The sequence below is a fragment of the Blennius ocellaris genome, assembly GCF_963422515.1.
Source record: "Blennius ocellaris genome assembly, chromosome: 8".
Classification (NCBI taxonomy): Eukaryota; Metazoa; Chordata; class Actinopteri; order Blenniiformes; family Blenniidae; genus Blennius; species Blennius ocellaris.
The window spans coordinates 487,952-501,185 of record NC_137657.1 but is presented as its reverse complement, the minus strand read 5'-3'; positions in this window follow the sequence as shown (position 1 = coordinate 501,185).

Here is a 13,234-nt window from a genome sequence, read left to right as displayed (position 1 = left end):
AGGAGCCAGACAGGAAGTCTAGGAGCCAGTCAGGAAGTCTAGGAGCCAGTCAGGACCGGATCCTTGCTCCCTGATACCCCTGCAGGTGATTAACTAATTAATTGCTCCCACCTCTTAAGATCCGCAGTGAGGCGGATCTGGTACCAGAAGATTGTATTTCTCACATGAGTCACCAGCTTCCTTGTGCGCTCCACACTCTTTCTCTGACTTTCTTCAGCAGCACTCTCTACTTGTATACATTACTGGTAACTGTATGTCAATTTTTATTACATTAATTTCTTTACTATTACCATATTTTCCAACTTTCGGAGTGAAAACGCCATTTGACATAACCTTGGCCATAACCTGTTTTTTTTTCAACTCCGGTCATAGGTTATGACTGCTGAGTAAACACAATTTATAGAGTTACAGTGGCAATTCTGCATAACCATGCCACCCATGTCTTCCACCAGAATAACTGACAAATTGGTGTTTCTGATTTTAGAATTATACAATTGAATGAATCTGGCCTGAGGTCAATAACCGTGTCAACAACCCCTTGAAGACAGCCCTTCTACAACTCGTGGATCAAGAGGAATTAGACATGGACCTTGTCAGATACTGTGTGTCAAAGCAGTTATGTCAGATTGGTCTTACCAGGGCGGTAGAGTCGTGGAACGCTCACAGAATACCAGGCGAAATAAACCAGCACAGTGAAGATTACAATAACTACATCAGCAATTAATATATTTCAAGATCAACCATACGTTCTTTATTTTCCATGTAAAGGTATACCAAACAACTTGGCTGGCAGTGGTTGTCCCAAAGAAAATCCCAGAGGAGTTGCTGCCTCATTTAGTTGAACAGAAAACCTGTACAGTAAACAACTGCGATCCCAACTAGCCACACCTTCTACTTTTGGTGTTGATCCATTTTCAACTGAGCAGGACAAACTTACAGTTGAGAATCAGTTTGCAGAGAGACATTCAGACATCTCAGACTTGTTCTCTATTGCAGTAAATAATGACTTTGCTCCATACAAAGAGGCCTTGCTCTATCTAATCGCCACAACTCAGTGCAATGTGTGAAATTCCACTTGCTTTATGTGAACTTACAGAATGGAAACAGGGAAAGGAACAGGTAACTGATGGCAGTAGATGTTTGGTAAAGAAAAATAAGTGAAATAACAATGTCAGTAAAAACTTTGATCAAATTTTTAACTTACTTCTTTATGCTCAATGAACTCTGAAAAACAACTTTAACCCACATTTTCAGTCAAACTAAATCCAAATGCGCAATGGCTTTCTGTGAGTGTTAAGTGCAAAATGTTGCTCGTCAAAAAGGGATTTCAGCACAGAAAATGTTCTTGTTCAGTCCCTTAACTTCAAACACATTGCTGTGCCGGAGTTCCCCTGACATTTTGCACAGTGGTCAGAGATCTCCAGCCACTGTTCTCCACAGGCCTTTCAACCAATGACGCTGCTGCAGCACTGCTTGAAGACTGGCTCGTCAATGAACCCTAAAATACAGCATGAGAAGAACTTATCAGGCTGTGTATCACTGTGCCCATTAAAACATTTGAAGTATAATGGGTGACTTGCACAACTTTAAAATTCTAGGTTTTTACATCATATATGGGTTTCACTTAGGAACATGTGTTTCATCTCAAATTCTGGAACACACCAAATGAAATGAACCCTGAATTATTTTAAGTGTGTGATAACTATTTAACTATCCTTTGCATATTTACTCAAACAAACATCACAGGTGAATCCTTGCTTGATGGTAGTGGTGTGCGATACTCCAAGATTGGGTATTGATCCGATACCAAGTAAATACAGGGCCAGTTCGCCGATATAGATCTGAAACCAATACCTTTTAATATTCAAGGTTAATGCATCATAAACTGATAAATCTGGGTACATTTTCATGACCTTTACTTTTTTTTTTTTAAGATACTTCCTTTGATTTCAAAGTCAAAGTCAAAGTCAAAGTCAGCTTTATGTCAGGAACTTGGACTGAGGTCCCCTTTAAGAGTGGGCGGGCCATAGGTCTGGGCGCTCCAGCACCGCACCTGTGGCCACTTTCCAATCATCACCCTGCCCTCTATATATGTCCTGTCTGTGTTTAGTCATTGTTGGTTTGTTAGTCTTCCTTGTCTCATCTGTCCTGTCCAGTGATTGAGTCAAGTGCTGTCAACCATGAAATAAAAGACTTGTTTGAATCCAGCCTGCCGCCAGAGTCCTGCACTTGGGTCCTGTCCGTGATCCGTGACAGTACAAACCAACCATCATGGACCCAGCGGACTCTGGTCACCAGCTGCTAGGAGCAGTTGGCCAGCAGGAAGACCGGCTCACTCAACACCACGAGCAGTTGTCTGGTTTAACGGCGGGTCTCCACGACCTTTCACATCGACACACGTCAGTGGAGATTCACCTGAACCAACTCACCGGTCACCTCCAGCAGCTCATCACCCGCCTCTCGGTCCCAGAGGTTCGGGCTGCCGCTGCCGCCGCAGTGCCAGCAGCTGCCGCTGCCGCCGCAGTGCCGCCAGCTACTGCTGCCCCCGCCGTGATGCTGCCGTCACCGCTCTCAAGCCCAGCGCGCTTCTCGGGGGACTCCGAGGATTCGCCACCCTTCCTGGTCCACTTCGAAATGCAGCCGGGCGCATTTCCAACAGAGAGGTCGAGGGTCGCGTACATCATCTCTCACCTGTCCGGCAGAGCGGAGGCTTGGGCCACCGCTGAATGGAACCGCCAATCCCGGCTGTGTGACACAGTGGACGAGTTCGCAGAGGCGCTGTCGAAGATCTTCGACCGGCGTCCCGGTGGACAGGAGGCGGCTCGAGCACTGGCAGCGCTGCGTCAAGGCAGAGGATCGGTGATCGACTACGCGATTGAGTTCCGTACTCTCTCCGCAGACTGCACCTGGAACGATGCGTCACTGCGGGACACCTTCCTCTACGGGCTGGCCAGCCCGGTTCGCGACCAGCTCTTCCTGGTGGATCTCCCCGACGACTTGGACTCCCTCATTGCCCTGGCGGTCAAGATGGAGAATCGTCTGACGGTCCGTGATCGCCTGAGGCAGACTGACCAGCAGGGAGGAGAATCCAGGAACGCACGGGAGGAGCACGCCCCTCTCCGCCCCGCCTACCAGCAGGAGCAAGTCCCGAGTGCTGTACAGCTTCCGGAGGAGCCGATGCAGGTTGGCCGCACCAGCATCTCCACGCAGGAGCGGCATCGGCGCCTGACCAGCAGCCTGTGTCTGTACTGTGGTCAGCATGGGCACAGAGCTGCAGCGTGTCCTCTTAAAGGGACAGGCGCACCTGGGTTAAGGAGGGCCCCGGTGAGTCTTAAGAACTCCTCCACTGCGCCTTTAAGAAGACTCACGCCGGCTCAACTGAGGTATGCCGACAATACGTTGGACATTGAGGTTTTCATTGACTCTGGTGCAGATGAGAACTTTATGGACCTTAAGTGGGCTGAGAGACACAAGATCCCCACTGAACTGTTATCATTGCCCTTAAAGGCTTTTGCTTTAGATGGATGCAAAATATTTTCTATTGATAAAAAGACTCTTTCTGTTCAGTTATTGTTTGGTTCCTCCCATTTTGAGGAGATTTCGTTTCATTTAGGTTTAAGTCCGTCCTACCCAGTTATCCTGGGCCTCCCTTGGTTACGTTTGCACAAGTCCCATATTGACTGGGAGTCGGGGGTTATTTTGAGTTGGGGAGGGGATTGTTCCGAGCATGGTCGGTCAGTGTCGGGAGTTAAGGTAGCAGCTGTGGAGGTGCCTGTGTATCCGGACCTCGAGCGAGTTCCCAGTTGCTACCATGATCTAAAGGAGGTGTTCAATAAGGGGAAAGCAACATCTCTGCCACCGCATCGTCCGTATGACTGTGCCATTGACTTATTGCCAGGTACCACTCCTCCCAAGGGTCGCATTTACTCGCTGTCACAACCCGAGAATCAGGCCATGAGGGATTATATTGAGTCTGCCTTAGAGGCTGGGATAATCAGACCCTCGTCCTCCCCTGCAGGGGCGGGATTTTTCTTTGTAGCCAAGAAGGACAAGACCCTTCGACCGTGCATTGATTATAGGGGCCTCAATGCGATAACCGTTAAGAACCGCTACCCACTACCTCTCATGACTTCGGCCTTTGAACGCCTGCAGGGAGCCAAGCTCTTTACTAAGCTGGACTTGCGCAATGCATACCACCTGGTCCGGATTAGGCAAGGGGACGAGTGGAAGACGGCGTTTAACACACCTTCTGGCCACTACGAGTATTTGGTGATGCCTTTCAGGTTATGTAATGCTCCCGCAGTTTTCCAAGGTCTAGTCAATGACGTGCTGAGAGACGCATTGAATAAGTTTCTGTTTGTGTACCTCGATGACATTTTGATTTTTTCGTCAGATCTAGCCAGTCATGTCAGTCATGTTCGTTTTGTTTTGGAGCGTCTTCTGAGCAACAACTTGTTTGTCAAAGCCGAGAAATGTGTTTTTCATGCTCCCACAGTTTCTTTTCTCAGACACGTCATCTCAGAGGGGAGGGTGGAGATGGACAGAGAGAAGGTCAGGGCTGTAGCTGATTGGCCAACCCCGGGTAACCGCAAACAACTGCTCCGTTTTTTGGGGTTTGCTAACTTCTACCGGCGGTTTATCAGGGGATTCAGTTGGATCGCGTCAGATGTCGGGGTCGGGGCAGTGCTCTCTCAACACAGCAGTGAGGATGGGAAGCTGCACCCTTGTGCCTTTTTTTCCAGGCGGCTGACCCCGGCTGAGGAGAACTATGACATTGGCAATCGCGAGCTCCTGGCCATCAAGGCTGCGCTGGAGGAGTGGAGACACTATCTGGAGGGCGCAGAGCACCCGTTTGTGGTATGGACCGACCATAGGAACCTCGAATACATCAAGTCAGCCAAGAGACTAAATTCTCGACAAGCTCGGTGGGCTCTGTTCTTCACCAGGTTTGACTTTGTGGTTTCATATCGGCCGGGGTCTAAGAATGTGAAGCCTGATGCCCTTTCCCGGGTCTTTGAGCCGGATCCTGCTCCTCGTTCCCCCACGCCAATTTTACCTTCGAGCTGTGTGGTGGGGGCGGTGACGTGGGAGATTGAGGAGCAGGTTCGGCGGGCTCTGGAGGGGGTGACGGTGCCGCCAGGTTGTCTTCCTAATCGCCTGTTTGTGTGTCCCCCGGTACGGTCTAGTGTTATTCAATGGGCCCACACTAACCTGCTGTCATGTCACCCAGGAACTCAGCGCACCATGTTTGTGGTGAAACAGCGCTTCTGGTGGCCAGCAATGAACAGGGAGGTCCCGGAGTATGTCCGGGCTTGCCCTGTCTGTGCGCGTAACAAGACCTCGCGGTCTCGCCCCTCTGGTCTGCTGCAGCCGCTCCCAGTACCCACCCGACCATGGGCAGACCTGTCAATAGATTTTGTAACTGGCCTCCCGGACGCGGAAGGGTTTACCACCATCCTCACCGTAGTGGACCGGTTCTCCAAAATGGCCCACTTCGTGCCCCTAGCGAAACTCCCATCGGTCAAGGAGCTGGCAGAGGTCATGCTCACGCAGGTGTTCCGTCTTCACGGGTTCCCAAGGGACATTGTCTCTGACAGGGGGCCTCAGTTCGTGTCTCGGTTTTGGAGGGAGTTTTGCAGGCTGTTGGGTACTACGGTGAGCCTTTCGTCCGGGTACCACCCAGAGTCTAACGGCCAGACGGAGAGGGTGAACCAGGAGCTGGGGTCCATACTTCGGTGTCTGGTCTCTGACAGCCCAGCTGCTTGGTACAGGCAGTTAGTCTGGGTGGAATACGCGCACAATTCCCTTCCCTGTTCATCCACTGGGCTGTCTCCCTTTGAGTGTGTGTATGGGTACCAACCTCCTCTGTTCCCAGCCCTGGAGTCGGAGGTTAGTGTCCCGTCAGCTCTGGCGTTGGTGCGGCGATGCAAGCGCGCTTGGCTCAAGGCCAGAGAGAAGCTCTTGCAGTGTTCTGCTGAGCGCAAGCGGTTTGCAGACCGGCGCCGGGTTCCCGCACCAACGTACGATGTTGGTCAGCGTGTGTGGCTCTCCACCCGGGACCTGCCTATCCGTTCAGACACGAAGAAGCTGGCGTCAAGGTTTATTGGACCTTATCCTATAGTGAAGCTGGTTGGTCCCTCTGCAGTCCGCCTTCGTTTGCCCCGCTCGCTTCGCGTCCACCCCACCTTTCATGTGTCGAAGGTTAAGCCTGCCCGGGAAAGCCCCCTGGTGCCCTCCTCAAGAGCCCCTCCTCCCCCCCGTATTGTGGAGGGTGAGGAGGTCTTTTCAGTCAGGCGGCTCCTGGCAGCTCGCCGGCGTGGACGGGGTTTTCAATACCTGGTGGATTGGGAGGGTTATGGCCCTGAGGAACGTGCCTGGGTACCTGCTAGGGACATCTTGGACCCAGACATGATCCGGGACTTCCACAGGCAGCATCCTGAGATGCCTGGGCCGTCTGGAGCCGGTCGTGGAGGGGGGGGTACAGTCAGGAACTTGGACTGAGGTCCCCTTTAAGAGTGGGCGGGCCATAGGTCTGGGCGCTCCAGCACCGCACCTGTGGCCACTTTCCAATCATCACCCTGCCCTATATATATGTCCTGTCTGTGTTTAGTCATTGTTGGTTTGTTAGTCTTCCTTGTCTCATCTGTCCTGTCCAGTGATTGAGTCAAGTGCTGTCAACCATGAAATAAAAGACGTGTTTGAATCCAGCCTGCCTCCAGAGTCCTGCACTTGGGTCCTGTCCGTGATCCGTGACACTTTATTTGTCAAATGTGCCGATATGCATGACATACAGCCCAGATGAAATTCTGGTCCTCTCAGACCCACAGTGCACAGCTTAATAATATATTAGGAGAACAATATAAAGACTTAAAAATCTATACACCTTATAAACATATAAACAGTAAAGTGGCATGTACAACTGAGGTAGAATGTTCGTTCAGTGGGGGGGGGGGCATAATGTCAGGTGCCAGAGGGGAGGGGGAGAGTAAGGGTGGCTGTGGCAGGGGGCAGAGGCAGAGGGGGGAGGGGGGGCAGAGCAGGGAGGGAGTTGAGTCTCCTGACTGCCTGGTGTCTTTGAGCTGCTGGTTTTGGCTCGGAGACTCTGAAGTCTCCTCCCCGACGGCAGCAGGCTGAAGAGGCTGTGGGAGGGGTGAGTGGGGTCACCTGCCATCCTGATGGCTCTGCGGGTGTTGTATATGTCCTGCAGGGGGGAGAGAGACACCAATGATCCTCACGATGCGCTGCAGAGTCTTGCGGCAGGATGCGGTGCAGGCGCCGTACCACACGGTGATGCAGCTGGAGAGGAGGCTCTCGATGGTGACTCTGGAGGAAGAGCATGATGGGGGAGGGGCTCTGGCTCTCCATGGTGCCTCTGTAGGAAGAGCATGATGGGGGAGGGGCTCTGGCTCTCCATGGTGCCTCTGGAGGAAGAGCATGATGGGGGAGGGGCTCTTGCTCTCCATGGTGCCTCTGTAGAAGGTGTGTATGATGGGGGAGGGGCTCTGGCTCTCCATGGTGCCTCTGTAGAAGGTGTGTATGATGGGGGAGGGGCTCTTGCTCTCCTTAGCTTGCGGAGGCAGTCCAGGCGCTGGGGGGCTTTCTTGGCCAATGATGCTGTGTTGTTGCTCCAGGACAGGTCTTCAGAGATGTGCACTCCCAGGAACTTGGTGCTGCTGACCTGCTCCACCGCAGCACCGTCGATGGTCAGTGGAGCATGCTGGGAGTGTCGTCGTCTGAAGTCCACGACAATGTCCTTCGTCTTCTCCACATTCAGGCGGAGGTTGTTGTCCTTGCACCACATGGCCAGGTGGCTCACCTCGTCCCTGTAGGCGGTCTCCTCATCGTTGTTGATGAGACCCACCACAGTTGTGTGATGAAGAGGTTGGAGCTGGATGATGGTGAACAGTCGTGGGTCAGCAGAGTGAAGAGGAGGGGGCTCAGCACACACCCCTGGGGGGCCCCTTTGTTGAGCATGATGGTGCTGGAGGTGTTGCTGCCAACTGGAACTGCCTGTGGTCTCCCAGTCAGGAAGTCCAGCAGCCAGTTCCACAGGGAGGGGTGGAGCCCCCGCTGACTGAGCTGCTGAGGGATGATGGTGTTGAATGCTGAGCTGAAGTCAATGAACAGCATTCTGACATAGGAGTCTCTGGTCTCCAGGTGGGTGGGGGCTGAGTGGAGGGCAGTGGAGATGGTTGGACCGATATGCAAACTGGAAAGGGTCCGGGGGGGGGGGGGGGGGCAGACTTGATATGTTGCATGACTAGCCGTGGAAGCACTTCATGATGATGGGGGTGAGTGCGAACGGGCGATAGTCATTGTGGCAGGTGGGGGGCCGGGATGATGGTGGTGGCTTTGAGGCACGTGGGGACAACAGCCTGGCTCAGTGAGGTGTTGAAGATGTCAGTGAAGACATCAGTGAGCTCCTCGGCACAGTCTCTCAGGACACCACCAGGGATGTGAAGACATCAGTGAGCTCCTCGGCACAGTCTCTCAGGACACCACCAGGGATGTGAAGACATCTGAGAGCTCCTCGGCACAGTCTCTCAGGACACCACCAGGGATGTGAAGACATCTGTCAGCTCCTCGGCACAGTCTCTCAGGACACCACCAGGGATGTGAAGACATCTGTCAGCTCCTCGGCACAGTCTCTCAGGACACCACCAGGGATGTGAAGACATCTGTCAGCTCCTCGGCACAGTCTCTCAGGACACCACCAGGGATGTGAAGACATCTGTCAGCTCCTCGGCACAGTCTCTCAGGACACCACCAGGGATGTGAAGACATCTGTCAGCTCCTCGGCACAGTCTCTCAGGACAGGACCAGGGATGTTGTCGGGACTCGGGGCTTTGCGTGCGTTGGTCCCTCTGAGGGATCGCCTCACGCTGTCCGGGGATAACGTCAGCACCTGGTCGCCAGGAGGTGGTGGGGTCTTCTGTGCCGGGGTGTTGTTGTCTGCCTCAAAGCGAGCCAAGAAGTGGTTCAGCTGGTCAGGCAGAGAGGAGGAGTTGTTACAGGTCTGTGGAGAGGGCTTGTAGTCTGTGATGGTCTGTATCCCCCGCCACAGGTTCCTGGTGTCTCTGCTGTCACTGAAGTGGTCGGCGATCCTCCTGGAGTACTGTCTCTTGGCTAACCTGATGCCACGTGTCAGGTTGGCCCGGGCTAACCTCAGGCCCGTCTCGTCGCCAGCTTTGAAGGCAGCGTTCCGAGCCCTCAGGAGCCTGTGGACCTCTCCTGTAAACCATGGCTTCTGGTTGGCCCGGATGGATATGGTTTTTTTGAACGTGACGTCTTCCATGCACTTCCTCATGTAGGAAGTGACGGTGTCTGTGTACTCCTGGAGGTCTGTGGTGTTGTTGTAGGTGGCTGCCTGTCTGAACATGTCAGTGGTGGAGAAGCAGTCCTGGAGTGCCTCTGACGACCCCTCCGGCCACACCTGAACCTGCTTTTTGACTGGTTTGATGACTTTAACTAGAGGCCTGTGAGCTGGCATTAGTATGACAGTGGAGTGGTCTGAGGCTCCGAGGTGGGGGAGGGGGAGGGCTTTGTAGGCTCCTCTGTGTGTGGTGTAGACATTGTCCAGGATATTGTTTCCCCGTGTTGGAAAGTTGATGTGTCCATGGAGTTGTGGAAACACACTTTTGGGGTTGGCGTGGTTAAAATCCCCAGCCAGGATGAGGAAAGCATCTGGGTGGGCTGTCTGCTGCTCACTGATGTGCTGGTGGAGTTCATTCAGTGCCTCACTCCTGTTGTTGTTGGAGCCAGGCGGGATGTAAATTGCCACCAGCAGTATGGCACTAAATTCCCTCGGCAGGTAGAATGGCCAGCATTTAAAAACCATAAGCTCCACCAGTGATGAGCAATGTTTACAGACCACCGCAGCGTCACTGATGTAAACACAGAGTCCCCCGCCGCGAGTCTTCCCCCCCTCGACAAGCGCTCTGTCTGCCCGGTAGCATGTTAGCCGGGCTAGCTGGATAGCGCAGTCCGGTACGCCGTCATTCAGCCATGTTTCCACAAACACAAGAACGCAACAGTCACTCACGCTCTTGGAAGTTGTGCGGAGAAGTCTGATATAGTCCATTTTGTTGTCCAGAGAGCGAACGTTGGCCAGCGTGATGGTAGGGATGGTCGGCCGGTGAGGGCTAGCCGCTAGCCTAGCTCGGATACCTCCGCTCTTCCCCCTCTTCTGCTTCCTCATGCACCGCCTGTGGCGCCTCCACTGTGGGCTGGATGCAGGAGTGGGGGTCGGTGGATGAGCCGGCTCCCGGAGCAGACCGCAGTCGCGTAGCTCTTCCACGTCAGCTGGTTTAGGTTCTCTGAAAGTGGTCCTGCTGATGTTGAGCAGAACCTCACGGGAGTAGGTGCGTCTCAGGTGTAGCGAGGACAACAGGGACGAGCATGTGCACATGTGTGCATAACACAAAAAACACAAAAATGCCGATTCGACGGGAGAGAGAGGAGCCGCTGCGTGTTCACGCGCCGCCATCTTAACTATCTTATCGATTTATCGATTAGTTAAAACCTAGAACAGAATTGGAGTTTATAGATAAACAGAAAATACTTTATCACAATAAAAATGTTTGTTCAAACAGTAAGAAATCAATTTTTTCCCACACATTGGAATGTCTGGATTTTTTTATTCAATGAAGAAAGTGTAGAAAAAAAGCAAGTCTTTCACAATAATTTCTGCCACGCTTCTTGTCGTTGCCTCTAATCTTGGAGAATCGGCTAAGGAACACAATAAAATAAACATTAGTATTAGTATATAAGTATTTGGTAAATTGACTTGTGGTTTAAATATAGTAATCCTACAGAATACCTTTTACAGTTAACACTACAGGGTAATATATTCAATCAAATCAAAGTCACCGGAGAGCAGAGACGTCGCTCGGTTTGGCGCAGCCGGGGCTACATCCTGGAGCCCCACCCTGGAGCCAGGCCCGGGGTGGAGGCTTGAAGGCGAGCGCCTGGTGGCTGGGTTCTTGCCCGCGGGACCCGGCCGTGCTCAGCCCGAAGGTACGATGCGGGCCCCTCCTCCTCATCCTCCTGTGGACCCACCACCTACAGAGGCTGCCGTAGGGGTCGGGTGCAGTGTGGATTGGGTGGCAGTCGACGGCAGGGGCCTCGACGACCCGATCCCCGGACACAGACTCTGGCTTTTGGGACATGGAATGTGACCTCGCTGGGGGGGAAGGAGCCCGAGCTTGTGAGGGAGGCTGAGAGATACCGTCTAGATATAGTCGGGCTCACCTCCAAACACAGCTTGGACTCTGGATCCCAGCTCCTCGACAGGGGCTGGTTACTCCACTTCTCTGGAGTTGCCCGCGGTGTAAGGCGGCGGGCTGGAGTGGGCTTGCTTATTGCCCCACAGCTCAGCCGCCATGTGTTGGAGTTCACCCCGGTGAACGAGAGGGTTGTGTCCCTACGCCTTCAAGTAGGGGACAGGTCTCTGACCGTTGTCTCGGCCTATGCACCGAACAGCAGCTCAGAGTACCCAACCTTCTTGGAGTCCCTGGGAGGGGTGCTGGATAGTGCCCCAACTGGGGACTCCATTGTTCTCCTGGGGGACTTCAACGCCCACGTGGGCAATGACAGCGAGACTTGGAAGGGGGTGATTGGGAGGAACGGCCTCCCCGATCCGAACCCGAGTGGTGTTCTGGTATTGGACTTCTGTGCTAGTCACAGCTTGTCCATAACGAACACCATGTTGGAGCACAGGGGTGTCCATAAGTGCACGTGGCACCAGGACACCCTAGGCCGGAGGTCAATGATAGACTTTGTGGTCGTGTCATCTGATCTCCGGCCGCGTGTCTTGGACACTCGGGTAAAGAGAAGGGCAGAGCTGTCAACTGATCACCACCTGGTTGGATGCGCTGGACTGGGAGGAGGCCGGATAGACTCGGCAGGCCCAAACGTGTTATGAGGGTCTGCTGGGAACATCTGGCCGAGCCCTCCGTCCGTGCAGCTTTCAACTCCCACCTCCGGGAGAGCTTCTCACAGATCCCGAGGGAGGTTGGAGACATTGAGTCCGAGTGGACCATGTTCTCCACTTCCATTGTTGAAGCTGCTGCTCGGAGCTGTGGCCGCAGGGTCTCTGGCACCTGTCGTGGCGGCAATCCCCAAACCTGGTGGTGGAAACCGGAAGTAAGGGATGCCGTCAAGCTGAAGAAGGAGTCCTACCGAGCATTGTTAGCTCATAGGACTCCCGAGGCAGCCAAGCGAGCTGCAGCCCGGGCTGTGGTGGAGGCAAAAACTCGGGTCTGGGAGGAGTTCAGAGAGGCCATGGAGGAGGACTTTCGGTCGGCCTTGAGGAGATTCTGGCAAACCGTCCGGCGCCTCAGGCGGGGGAAGCAGTTCTCCACCAACACTGTTTACAGTGGAAGTGGGGAGCTGTTGACCTCAACTGGGGATATCGTTGGGCGGTGGAAGGAATACTTCGAGGACCTCCTCAATCCCACCACCACGTCTTCCGTTGAGGAAGCAGAGGCTGGGTTCTCAGAGGTGGATTCGTCCATTTCCCAAGCTGAAGTCACCGAGGTTGTGCTGAAGTCTCTGGATGTGCAGGGACTGTCGTGGCTGACTCGTCTCTGCAACATCGCGTGGCGGGCAGGGACAGAACCTCTGGACTGGCAGACTGGGGTGGTGGTCCCTCTCTTCAAGAAGGGGGATGAGAGGGTGTGTTCCAACTACAGAGGGATCACACTCCTCAGCCTCCCCGGGAAAGTCTATTCCAGGGAACTGGAGAGGAGGGTCCGGCCGTTAGTCGAACCTTGGATCCAAGAGGAACAATGCAGTTTTCATCCTGATGGTGGAACACTGGACCAGCTCTATACCCTCCACCAGGTTCTCCTGATGGTGGAACACTGGACCAGCTCTATACCCTCCACCAGGTGCTTGAGGGTTCACGGGAGTTCGCCCAACCAGTCCACATGTGTTTTGTGGATCTGGAGAAGGTGTTTGACCGCGTCCCTTGGGACATCCTGTGGGGGGGTACTCTGGGAGTATGGAGTCCGGGGTCCCTTATTGAGGGCTGTTCGGTCCTTGTATACCTGGAGCAGGAGTCTGGTTCACATTGCCGGCAGTAAGTCGGACCTGTTCCCAGTGCACGTTGGCCTCCAGCAGGGGTGTCCTTTATCACCGATTCTGTTCATCATATACAGGTACTTCTCAAAAAATTTGCATATTGTGATAAAGTTCATTATTTTCCATAATGTAATGATAAAAATTAGACTTT